This window comes from Callionymus lyra, chromosome 1, assembly GCF_982586985.1.
Source record: "Callionymus lyra chromosome 1, fCalLyr1.hap1.1, whole genome shotgun sequence".
NCBI classification, from domain to species: domain Eukaryota; kingdom Metazoa; phylum Chordata; class Actinopteri; order Syngnathiformes; family Callionymidae; genus Callionymus; species Callionymus lyra.
In genome coordinates, this window is record NC_141818.1 from 49,738,787 (window position 1) to 49,750,983 (window position 12,197).

Below are 12,197 nucleotides of genomic sequence, written 5' to 3' on the forward strand. Positions count from 1 at the left end.
AATTGAACCAGCAGTTCAAGATATGCTAGTTAAATGTTTGTCTCCAGGGAGGTCAACTGATCATATTTAACTTATTTTGCAAAGAAATGTTTATGAATTGTTTGTTGTAATATTTTGACACCTTCTGGATTACAGTCCGGATCCAGGAATTTATTGAAGGATTCATCAGTCTTTAAGTAGTGCTGCACTTTCTTCTTCACTACTGTGTGTAGTAAACTTACACAATTAAACACTATTCTGTGCCTATCCATCCATCCATCCATCCATCCATCCATCCATCCATCCATCCATCCATCCATCCATCCATCCATCCATCCATCCATCCATCCATCCATCCATCCATCCATCCATCCATCCATCCATCCATCCATCCATCCATCCATCCATCCATCCATCCATCCATCCATCCATCCATCCATCCATCCATCCATCCATCCATCCATCCATCCATCCATCCATCCATCCATCCATCCATCCATCCATCCATCCATCCATCATCCATCCTGCTATCCTCCATTCTGCCAATCCATCCATTCAACCTTCTATCATCTATATATTCATCCATTCATCCAGCTATCCTTCTATCAATTCATCCAGCTATTCTTCTATCCGTCAATTCATCTATCAATCATCCATCCAACCATCCATCATTCAGCTATCAGTCAATCCATCTATCCACCATCAAGCTACCCTTCTATTCTTCTATTCATCCATCTATCATCAAGCTATTCTTCTATTCATCCATCTATCATCAAGCTATTCTTATATTCATCCATCCATCAAACAATTTATCATCCATTCATACAACTATACTTCTATCCATCTAACCATTCATCTGTCTATCATAAATCCATACAACTATCCCTCTATCAATCCATCATGCATAGTCATTCACTTGTTTATTAGTCAGTGATACTAACTAAACAACATCACTATAACCAGAACAATTACTACTACTATCTAACTATTACTACGATCTAAACATAATTCTAACCCCTTCTTCTGACATCACAATACTATTATCAACACAACTACTTCAGACTGTTGCTCCTAAGCTTTGGAACGATCTTCTCTCTCTTTGCGCTTGATGGATCTACTGACTCCTTTAAGAAACATCTTAAGACGTTTCTATTTGTTCAGGCTTTTCCTTGATTTTCTGGAACTCCTGTTGTGTTATCAGTTTTTATCTTGATCTTTAAAGTATATACTTTATTGAATATTGCTTTGTGACCCTGGTCTGGAAAAGCGCTATATAAATAAATATTACTTACTTACTTACTGTAAGCAACAATGACGTCACCAGTATTTACAAAGTACTATTGTCACAATGACTTGTGATGAACTTAACTTCACAAGCTAATGCTATCACCGTCTCCATCCTTCTTCTTTGACCATGAGTATTGTACGACCACAGTACTGTGACAGGTACTACTTCTTCGGATGACGGATCTGGACTCGAAACTATCTTTTCCTGATCCATGCATCAGCGCCGACACGCTTTGACTCGGAGCTTTTGATTTTGTCATTAGCTTTCGACGAGATAATTCAGCCCGTGAGACTTAATTACACATTATCACAGCGAGCTGATTGATATTGAGAAAGCTAAGTGTTCTATGTAATTGGTAATAAAGAAGGTAATTTTAGAAATTTGTCCAATCAGTAATGATTATGAGGCAGCGAGTAGGTAATGGTGTTAACCCCGGTCGCCTCTTCCATCTACGCCACATCAAATATTCACCGTAACAAGCTCCACAAAAGGAGGAAACACCGTGATCACGAGGATTGTTTTCATTTATTCGAGGGGAGAAGAAAAAAAAAAAAGAAGAAGCTTTGGGCGTCGGAGGAAGATCCAGCTGCTAATGACCGCCAGCGCCGTCCCGGTGCGAGTCCTGGGAGGGTCGTACATCAGAGAGCAGTAAAGGAGCTGAGAGCGCTGATGAATGTCGCCGCGATAGATGTGTTAAGTCACCTTGGAACATTACACTCTCCTTCACAGAGGGGGCGATGAAGATTAGTGTCGTCTGGACACACTCAAGACTTTTGTCTCTGGAACCATTTAAAGAGCCGACACACTTTCAGCCGCTGCTTCCTTTGTCTGTTTTATTAGAGAAGATCACGAGACGTCTTTTGTTGATGTGTATTGATTATATTTGTGAACAACAAAAGATCCAAGAAAACATGAAGCAAGAATTATCTTGTTAGAGATAAAACATTTACAGAACTGTAGCTTCAAGAATCTGATGATATGATATGTATTATGATACAGGGACAACGTTACGATATATCCTGATACTTTAATAACAAATAATAAGTATATATGTGTAGTATTGTCGAGTTCTTGATTCTGGTGTTTTGATAGTGTAGTAACAAGTATATATGTGTAGTATTGTCGAGTACTTGACTCCGGTGTTGTGATACTGTAGTAACAATGATATATGTCTAGTATTGTCCAGTACTTGATTCTGGGGTTGTGATACTGTAGTAACAAGAATATATTTGTTGTATTGTCGAGTACTTGACTCTGGTGTTGTGATAGTGTAGTAACCAGGATATATGTCTAGTATTGTCCAGTACTTGACTCTGGTGTTGTGATACTGTAGTAACAAGGATATATGTGTAGTATTGTCCAGTACTTGATTCTGGGGTTGTGATACTGTAGTAACAAGAATATATGTGTAGTATTGTCGAGTACTTGACTCTGGTGTTGTGATAGTGTAGTAACAAGTATATATGTTTAGTATTGTCGAGTACTTGACTCTGGTGTTGTGATAGTGAAGTAACAAGTATATATGTGTAGTATTGTCGAGCACTTGACTCTGGTGTTGTGATACTGTAGTAACAAAGATATATGTGTAGTATTGTCCAGTACTTGATTCTGGGGTTGTGATACTGTAGTAACAAGGATATATTTGTTGTATTGTCGAGTACTTGACTCTGGTGTTGTGATAGTGTAGTAACAAGTATACATGTGTAGTATTGTCGAGCACTTGACTCTGGTGTTGTGATACTGTAGTAACAAGGATATATGTGTAGTATTGTCCAGTACTTGATTCTGGGGTTGTGATACTGTAGTAACAAGGATATATTTGTTGTATTGTCGAGTACTTGACTCTGGTGTTGTGATAGTGTAGTAACAAGGATATATGTGTAGTATTGTCCAGTACTTGACTCTGGTGTTGTAGTATTTACAGACCACATGACTCTTGACAAAGTCGTAACTGCTTTCATTTGTTTTCAAACCAAAGTATGACGAAACATTAGCTTTAAAAGCTGCTGGACTTACTGTATCCTCTCGTCCTCAGCCATCCCCAGGATTTACACACGACATGACTCTTGATGAAGTCGTAACTGCTTTCATTTGTTTTTAAACCAAAATATGTCCAAACATCAGCTTTAAAAGCTGCTGGAGTCACTGTATCCTCTCGTCCTCAGTCATCGCCAGGATCTTTGTGTTCCTTTGGCCGTGGAGGACGTAATGACTGCCGCCTTCTAGCGTCCGAAAGTTTAAGTGCAATACAAAAAATGAACAAAGGCTGTGAATATTTCCTTGTTAATTGTAAAATCAAAAAAATTGAATAATTTTATTTTTACATACAAATTATTGAGCTATAAACCATAAACATTTATATCGATTAACGATACATTATCATGGAAAAGAATATTGCAGTATATCCTCGTATCAAAATTTTGTGATTCAACTTATAGACTGTGTCAAAATGCTATGTGCTATCATATAATAATTATCCGCTAATGGTTAGCGTCTGCAGTGTGAGTTAAAACATAACTCAGCCTTTACTTTTTAGCTTCTTTATTAAGTATCAGGTTTAAAAAAATACAATAAAAACTCTCTTGAGGATCTGAATTGTTAACAAAAGAAGCAAATATCCATCAGCTAAGCTAGCTAGTTTTTTAAAACGAAAAAAATAATAACAATTCAAAATAATATAATAAATTAATAAATTAAAAATTAAACAAAAAAGTAGGAAATAACATTTTTTTTTTTCTTTGTATTTTTAAGGAATTTAACGATTCTTTATTTAATATTTGAATAATTGATAACAAAGAAAAAGCCTTATGTTTGTATTGCTTTATATTCTTTGGTTTTATATTATATCAACCCAAAGGTCTTAGGTTTAAGATAAGTTAAAATTGAATTTAAAATCTAATGTAAGTTTTAATTAACACAGTATAAAAGAACTATATTGACTTATATATAAATGTTAAAGATACATGTTAATACAATTAAATTACGTTAATAAAGTAACATAATTAACTCGAGTTGTTATCATGTAACAAAAACTATTATCACAAATAATATATTTATTATTATTATCACTATTATTTATGAGGCTAATTCAAGATAATGCAATTATTTTAGGGAGACACATTTACTTTAAATACAATTTACTTCTAAATACACCTTGAAACGAGTAGAAAAATTCAATCAATATCCGTCAAATCTTCGCAAACCTTTCAATTTGTGTGGAAGAGCATCGTCAGGTTTGTTTGTCCAGCCGAGAGACTCATAAATATCTGCTCAAGACAAACACAAGCTCATTGATTTATCTGTGGAATATCTCGTAAAACATCCCTCTTTAATATTCGCCGGCAGCTCATAAAAGGGGCTGCATAATAATTCCACCATTTCATGGGATATTAGAGCATAATGACCAGCGTCCGGCCCTCACACACACACACACACACACACACACACACACTCAACCCTGGACCGGAGTCGGCGCTAATTTACGGTGGAAAATGAAAGGAGGGTTTAATGTGACGGCTTCTATATTATCCACCACCAGCAGGGCGAGAGAGAGAGGGAGGAGAGAGAGAGAGCTGGCGGCGACATTCCTGGATCTTCTTTCCTTTTTTTTTTTTTTTTTTGTTTCTCTGGGAAAAAACAACACCATGAATGTGTTCCCAACAAATCTGCGACTACAAGCCTGAACAAATAGAATCACGCACACACACAAACAACGGCGGCGGAAAGTGGCCGATTCCACTCGGAGAGTTAATGGGAATAAAATACCTCGGTGGATGAGTGCAGATGTGTTTGATACAAATAGTCATTTTCCTATTTGCTGCCTCATTGGTCTTGATGAATGATGGAAGTCATGGAGGCGGCGTGATAAATGGCAGCACCTCGGCTCCACTGCATGGCCTATTGATTCTCCTTCTTTATTACCCCTCCAACCCAGCTGGCTGCTCCACCCCCCCACCCTCACCCCCTCACCCTCTACACCCCCCCACACACCCCCCCAGTGCTCCCCCAACACACGGCCATGTTTGCAGCCTGAACACACGGAACCACCGAGGAAGGTGAAAATGAAGATTAGACGGTGGAAAAAAAGGGGTGATTTGGTGTTTTTTCGTGGTCTGCGTTTAACAAAGTCGTTGATTCTTGGAGGGTGTCGGGGGTTTTGGGGGTTTAGGGGGGAGTTTGATACAAAAAGAGATGACGAGAACATTCCAGGATGTTTCCCTGAAGTGAGTTGTGCATGAAGTACAAGATTAACTTCAGCGGTAGGTGTTTGTAGAAATAGGTAATTATACAGTAATAGCTAATAATATATCGTAAGATCAAGTCAGGGTCATTTTTTTGTCGCTGGTTGGAAATCTGTACAATTCTGGGGTCAAATTTGAAGTTTCCGAATGAAAATAATATTTATAAACAGGAAGAATGAAACTGATTCCATTAAAAAATATATATATATATTTTGGTGTCTAAACAAGAAGGATTTGTCTCGCCTGCAGTTCATACAAAACTGCGTTCTGGCCGCTCTAGTAGAAGAACTCACATTTCTCCGATCCTTAAAACTCTTCACTGGCTGCCAGTTTCTTTCAGGATCTGTTTTAAAATTCTGGTTCTTACTTTCAGATCTATTCATGGTCAGACCTTCCATCAGTGATCTGATCCAGACTTACACCCCAGCTCGGGCTCTGAGGTCTGTGGATCAGAATCTACCGATGGTTCCTGAACACGCTTCTGGACCAGAGGAGAAAAATCCTTCCAGACTGTTGCTCCTAAGCTTTGGAACCCTCTCTGTGTTTGATGATCTACTGACTCCTTCAAGAAACATCTGTGTTTGATGATCTACTGACTCCTTCAAGAAACATCTGTGTTTGATGATCTACTGACTCCTTCAAGAAACATCTGTGTTTGATGATCTACTGACTCCTTCAAGAAACATCTGTGTTTGATGATCTACCGACTCCTTCAAGAAACATCTGTGTTTGATGATCTACTGACTCCTTCAAGAAACATCTGTGTTTGATGATCTACTGACTCCTTCAAGAAACATCTGTGTTTGATGATCTACTGACTCCTTCAAGAAACATCTGTGTTTGATGATCTACTGACTCCTTCAAGAAACATCTGTGTTTGATGATCTACTGACTCCTTCAAGAAACATCTGTGTTTGATGATCTACTGACTCCTTCAAGAAACATCTGTGTTTGATGATCTACTGACTCCTTCAAGAAACATCTGTGTTTGATGATCTACTGACTCCTTCAAGAAACATCTGTGTTTGATGATCTACTGACTCCTTCTAGAAACATCTGTGTTTGATGATCTACTGACTCCTTCAAGAAACATCTGTGTTTGATGATCTACTGACTCCTTCAAGAAACATCTGTGTTTGATGATCTACTGACTCCTTCAAGAAACATCTGTGTTTGATGATCTACTGACTCCTTCAAGAAACATCTGTGTTTGATGATCTACTGACTCCTTCAAGAAACATCTGTGTTTGATGATCTACTGACTCCTTCAAGAAACATCTGTGTTTGATGATCTACTGACTCCTTCAAGAAACATCTGTGTTTGATGATCTACTGACTCCTTCAAGAAACATCTGAAGACACTTTAATTTAGGCTTTTTTCTTAACTTTCTGGGACTCCTGTGTTTGTCTTATGTGTCTTGATCTTTTAAAGTATATATTTTAACTGTGTATTGTTTTGTTTGTTAAAGCGCTTTGTGACCCTGGTCTAGAAAGATCTTTACAAATAACTATTACTCACTTATTTACTCAATTACTGAATATCTGTTTCTGTCGCTGTACACGTTGATAATTGGGAATCATTTCAGACAAAAAAAGCAAAAGAACCAAACTTCATTTTCAGGCGGACACTGTGATCACGAAAAAAAATGTTATAGACATTTAGTAAAAACGTAGTCATTACTCCTAAGTATGACTGAGGACGAGAGGATACAGTGACTCGAGCAGCTTTTAAAGCTGATGTTTGGACATATTTTGGTTTGTAAATACTACAACACCATAGTCAAGTACTGGACAATACTACACATATATCCTTGTTACTACACTATCACAACACCAGAGTCGAGTACTCGACAATACTACACATATATACTTGTTACTACACTATCACAACACCAGAGTCGAGTACTCGACAATACTACACATATATACTTATTACTACAGTATCACTATATATCACAATACATTGTTTCGTTGCCTCTGTATCGTGATACGACCAGTCAAGTTCACCTTGACCTAGACACAACACAAGGGATAACTAAAACACATTTGTTTTCGTGCCTCCAGGTCACCTTGACCCTGAGATAACACAAGGGTAAAAGATGGCCAAAAATCTACGTACTTCACGTCAACACAAAGAAATGTTACATAAATATTGAAAATGTGATTTTTCATTGAAAAGAAATATATATTTTTTCCCAGATGTCTTTTTATTAATTGAGGTTCAATCGTTCCTCATTTATTTTGTCATTATTGTCATCACTTTGACTCTGAAGAAATGATGAGTTTATATCCAAAATATGTTGTTTTTTATATATATAATTGATCTGAAACACTTTATTAGTCAAAAATATGAACCACTTCTTTTTTCAACGCAAACTGGTTCAATGTTGGCATTTTGTTCACTTTCATATAAAAACATCATTATAATGATTAACATGCGAATATTCTCCTTTTTTTCTTTACATTTTTGTATTGCAATGAAACCCCTGGCCACTAGATGGCCACTGAAAGCAGTCATTACGTCCTCCGCAGAAAAAGGAACAATCAAAATCCTGTGAGATCCCAACTATGACTGAGGACGAGAGGATACAGTCGACTCCAGCAGCATTTAAAGCTGATGTTTGGACATATTTTTGCTGAACTTAAAACACACAACCTTGACACACCAGTGATGATACAATATCTTATTGTATTTGTTTCTGTGTCTCAATGTTTTCAATGTTTCAAAAATTATACAAATATACACAATACTTCAAAAACTCTTGAGTCCAGACAAACCAAATAAACAACATAATCTATGGTAAGAAAATAGCAAAGTTAAATTTGTAATAAATTTTTACCCAAAAATGTATTTGCATTGTTGTTTTACTTTTTTATAATTTTACTATGGAAGTAAATCCAAGCCACAACACACCTGTCGACATAAAAAAGTAAAATAATAAAATAAAAAATAATAATTATATTTCAATTAAAAAAGCATTTAAAATGTTAAATTCAACCATTAAATATATATATTTTATATCGTTTTCTATAGTATTTATTTATTTGCTGCTGTGAAGGTCAGTTTCATATTAAATAAGTTCTGTTTTTTTATTTTTAAATAACATTTTTCTAAAAGGTCATTCATTTCCTCGGCAGCGAGAGTCTGGGTACAGTCTCCAGGTCACATGACCAGCTGACGTGTCGACAGAATGTCTCCATCTGGGAAACAAAAGAGCCGAGATAACAATAAAGATAACAACGACATCAGTGCCTGAAGGAAAAGAAAGATTAACGGCCGCTGACCCTCGAGACTCCAATTTACCTGCTGCATGTCTTTGGCCTTGAACCCCCGAGATCATCATTCAGGCTCCTGTGCTGCTGATGAATGGTGTGTGTGTGTGTGTGTGTGTGTGTGTGTGTGTGTGTGTGTGTGTGTGTGTGTGTGTGTGTGTGTGTGTGTGTGTGTGTGTGTGTGTGTGTGTGTGTGTGTGTGTGTGAGACGACATTTAATTCTCACGCGTGGTGACAAATGGAGGGAATGAAAGTAAAGCAAACACGGGAAAAAAAAACAATCCATTTGTAAAACAGTGATAGAAATTTTAACCGAGAGAGAAAAAACATTTACAGCTTCATCCGTCGTTTACTATCGATCGACGACAAGACGGAAGAATATATATTGAACAAAAAAGGATATTATACGTTAATTAAAGACTTTTTAAAACCAATAATAATTAATGAAATTATATTTCTTTTTTTTTTTAGATGTAGGTTATTTATTTATTTTATACACAAAATTAAAATTTTGTTTGTTAGTTTATTTTTTATGAAACCATCCTTTTTATGATGTCATCTATTAAATAAATCAATGTTTATCAGTATAAAATCTAAGTATTTAAATTAAATTAAATTAAATATTTGTCGTCATGAAGCCATTGTTTATTTGTTTAAAATCAAAAGATTTGCTCAATTTACCTTTTATTTTCACAAAGAATTCTAGGTAATTTTATAATCATTTTTATTTTTATTTTAATAAAATCGATGCTTATTTGTTTAAAATTCAAGTAATTTAATTTAATTTTAAATATTTATTTTCAATATTTTATTTTTCATGAACCCATTGTTTATTAGTGAGAAATCTAATTAATTTCATTTATTTATTTATTTTAATAAAATCGATGCTTACTTGTTTAAAATTCAAGTAATTTAATTTAATTTTAAATATTTATTTTCAATATTTTATTTTTCATGAACCCATTGTTTATTAGTTAGAAATCTAATTAATTTCATTTATTTATTTATTTTAATAAAATCAATGCTTACTTGTTTAAAATTCAAGTAATTTAATTTAATTTTAAATATTTTTTTTCATGAACCCATTGTTTATTAGTTTGAAATCTATCTATCTAATTTTAATAAAATCAATGCTTATTTGTTTAAAATTCAAGTAATTTTATCACATTTTTAATTTACATTTTAATTTTCTTGAAACATTTTCTTTTTAAATATTTTAGGTAGTTAGGTAGGTAGAACTGTATTGATGTTTAAGATGTTTGTCGTCTATTTAATTAATAATTTTCTCATTAAACCATATTTTATTTGTGTAACATGTAAGATATTTATTTAACTTTTAGGATCTTGATCATTTAATACATTTTAATATTTGAATGCAACCATTGTTTATTTGTTTAAGATGTCACATATTTTATCTTGATAAAAACAAATTAAGTAAAAATGCAAAAAGAATAATTGTAATAAATAAGATAAGATAAAATCTTTATTCCTCCCACTGTGGGTAAATTTGTATAAATACTACATTATTTCAAATACTACTGCTGACTTATTGAAGAAAAACAACATCCATGACAGAAATCAACAATAACAACTATGCAAAGCTACATCAGGAAATGCATTAATTGTAATAAATGTTTCACTAACAAATAAAGAAAAGATTCAAATAAAAGTCATCCATTGTTAAACAGCTGCGTCAACACGGTTGTGTCGATAAAGTTGTGATGAAAGTGTCACAGGAAGTCGTGGAGGTGAAGCATCAACGACTTCCTTCTGTGACAAGAGTCGATGGGCCTCACTTTAGCTCTTCCTACTTTCAAAGTCCATTTGGACTCTTGCCTACGCTCACGTCTCGCCGTCGCCGTGGCAACGGACCAGGCCCTAATTAGTATGCATTATCAATTAACAGACTTAATAGCCGGCAGATTGATTAGATCCTCAGTAGTAGAGGCAGAACTCGGGCGAAACATGGCGGGGAAAATAATCATACACAGTCCTCCCTCACACACTCACACACTCACACACACTCACACACACACACACACACTCACACACACACACACACACACACGCTCACCTTCTCCTCCTCCTCGCCGCTGTAATTACCGCCTGCATATGGCGGCGAGTGGATTGGGAACGAGGCAGGTTTTAAATAAACCTTCAGCTTATAATGAGTCAGGCCGCCATGGCTAGTTTAGCGCCGATGGTGCGTCAGCGTAATGAATGACAAACACACAAACACGGGAGGTGTGCGAGTGTGCGATGAAGACGTGGCGAGGAGGTAGTGCGGCGGCGGCGGCGGCGGCTCCACATTCGTCTTGGAGGATTAAATCAGCCGTTGGGTTTCGCCCTCCTATCAGTCTAATGGAGGTTAATGAGTGATTAGATCGAGTCGCTTTACTCCCAAACTGCGTCGCCATGACGCTTCCTTCGCTGCCGACGCTTCCTTCGCTGCCGACGCTTCCTTCGCTGCCGACTCTTTGTTCGCTGCCGACGCTTCCTTCGCTACCGACGCTTCGTTCGCTGACGACACTTTGTTCGCTGCCGACACTTTGTTTGCTGATGACGCTTCGTTCGCTGACGACGCCTCCTTCGCTGACGACACCTCCTTCGCTGACGACACTTTGTTCGCTGACGACGCTTCCTTCGCTGCCGACGCTTCGTTCGCTGACGACGCCTCCTTCGCTGACGACGCTTCGTTCGCTGACGACGCTTCGTTCGCTGACGACACTTTGTTCGCTGCGACACTTTTTTCGCTGCCGACGCTTCGTTCGCTGACGACGCTTCGTTCGCTGACGACACTTTGTTCGCTGACGACACTTTGTTCGCTGCCGACGCTTCGTTCGCTGACGACGCTTCGTTCGCTGACAACGCCTCCTTCGCTGACGACACTTTGTTCGCTGACGACACTTTGTTCGCTGCCGACGCTTCGTTCGCTGCCAACGCTTCGTTCGCTGACGACGCTTCGTTCGCTGACGACACTTTGTTCGCTGACGACGCTTCGTTCGCTGACGATACTTTGTTCACTGACAACGCCTCCTTCGCTGACAACGCTTCGTTCGCTGACGACACTTTGTTCGCTGACGACACTTTGTTCGCTGCCGACACTTTGTTCGCTGACGACGCTTCCTTCGCTGACGACGCTTCGTTCGCTGACGACACTTTGTTCGCTGCCGACACTTTGTTCGCTGACGACACTTTGTTCGCTGACGACGCTTCCTTCGCTGCCGACGCTTTCTTCGCTGACGTGCTTCGTTCGCTGACGACACTTTGTTCGCTGACGACACTTTGTTCGCTGACGACGCTTCCTTCGCTGACAACGCCTCCTTCGCTGACGACACTTTGTTCGCTGACGACACTTTGTTCGCTGCCGACACTTTGTTCGCTGACGACACTTTGTTCGCTGACGACGCTTCCTT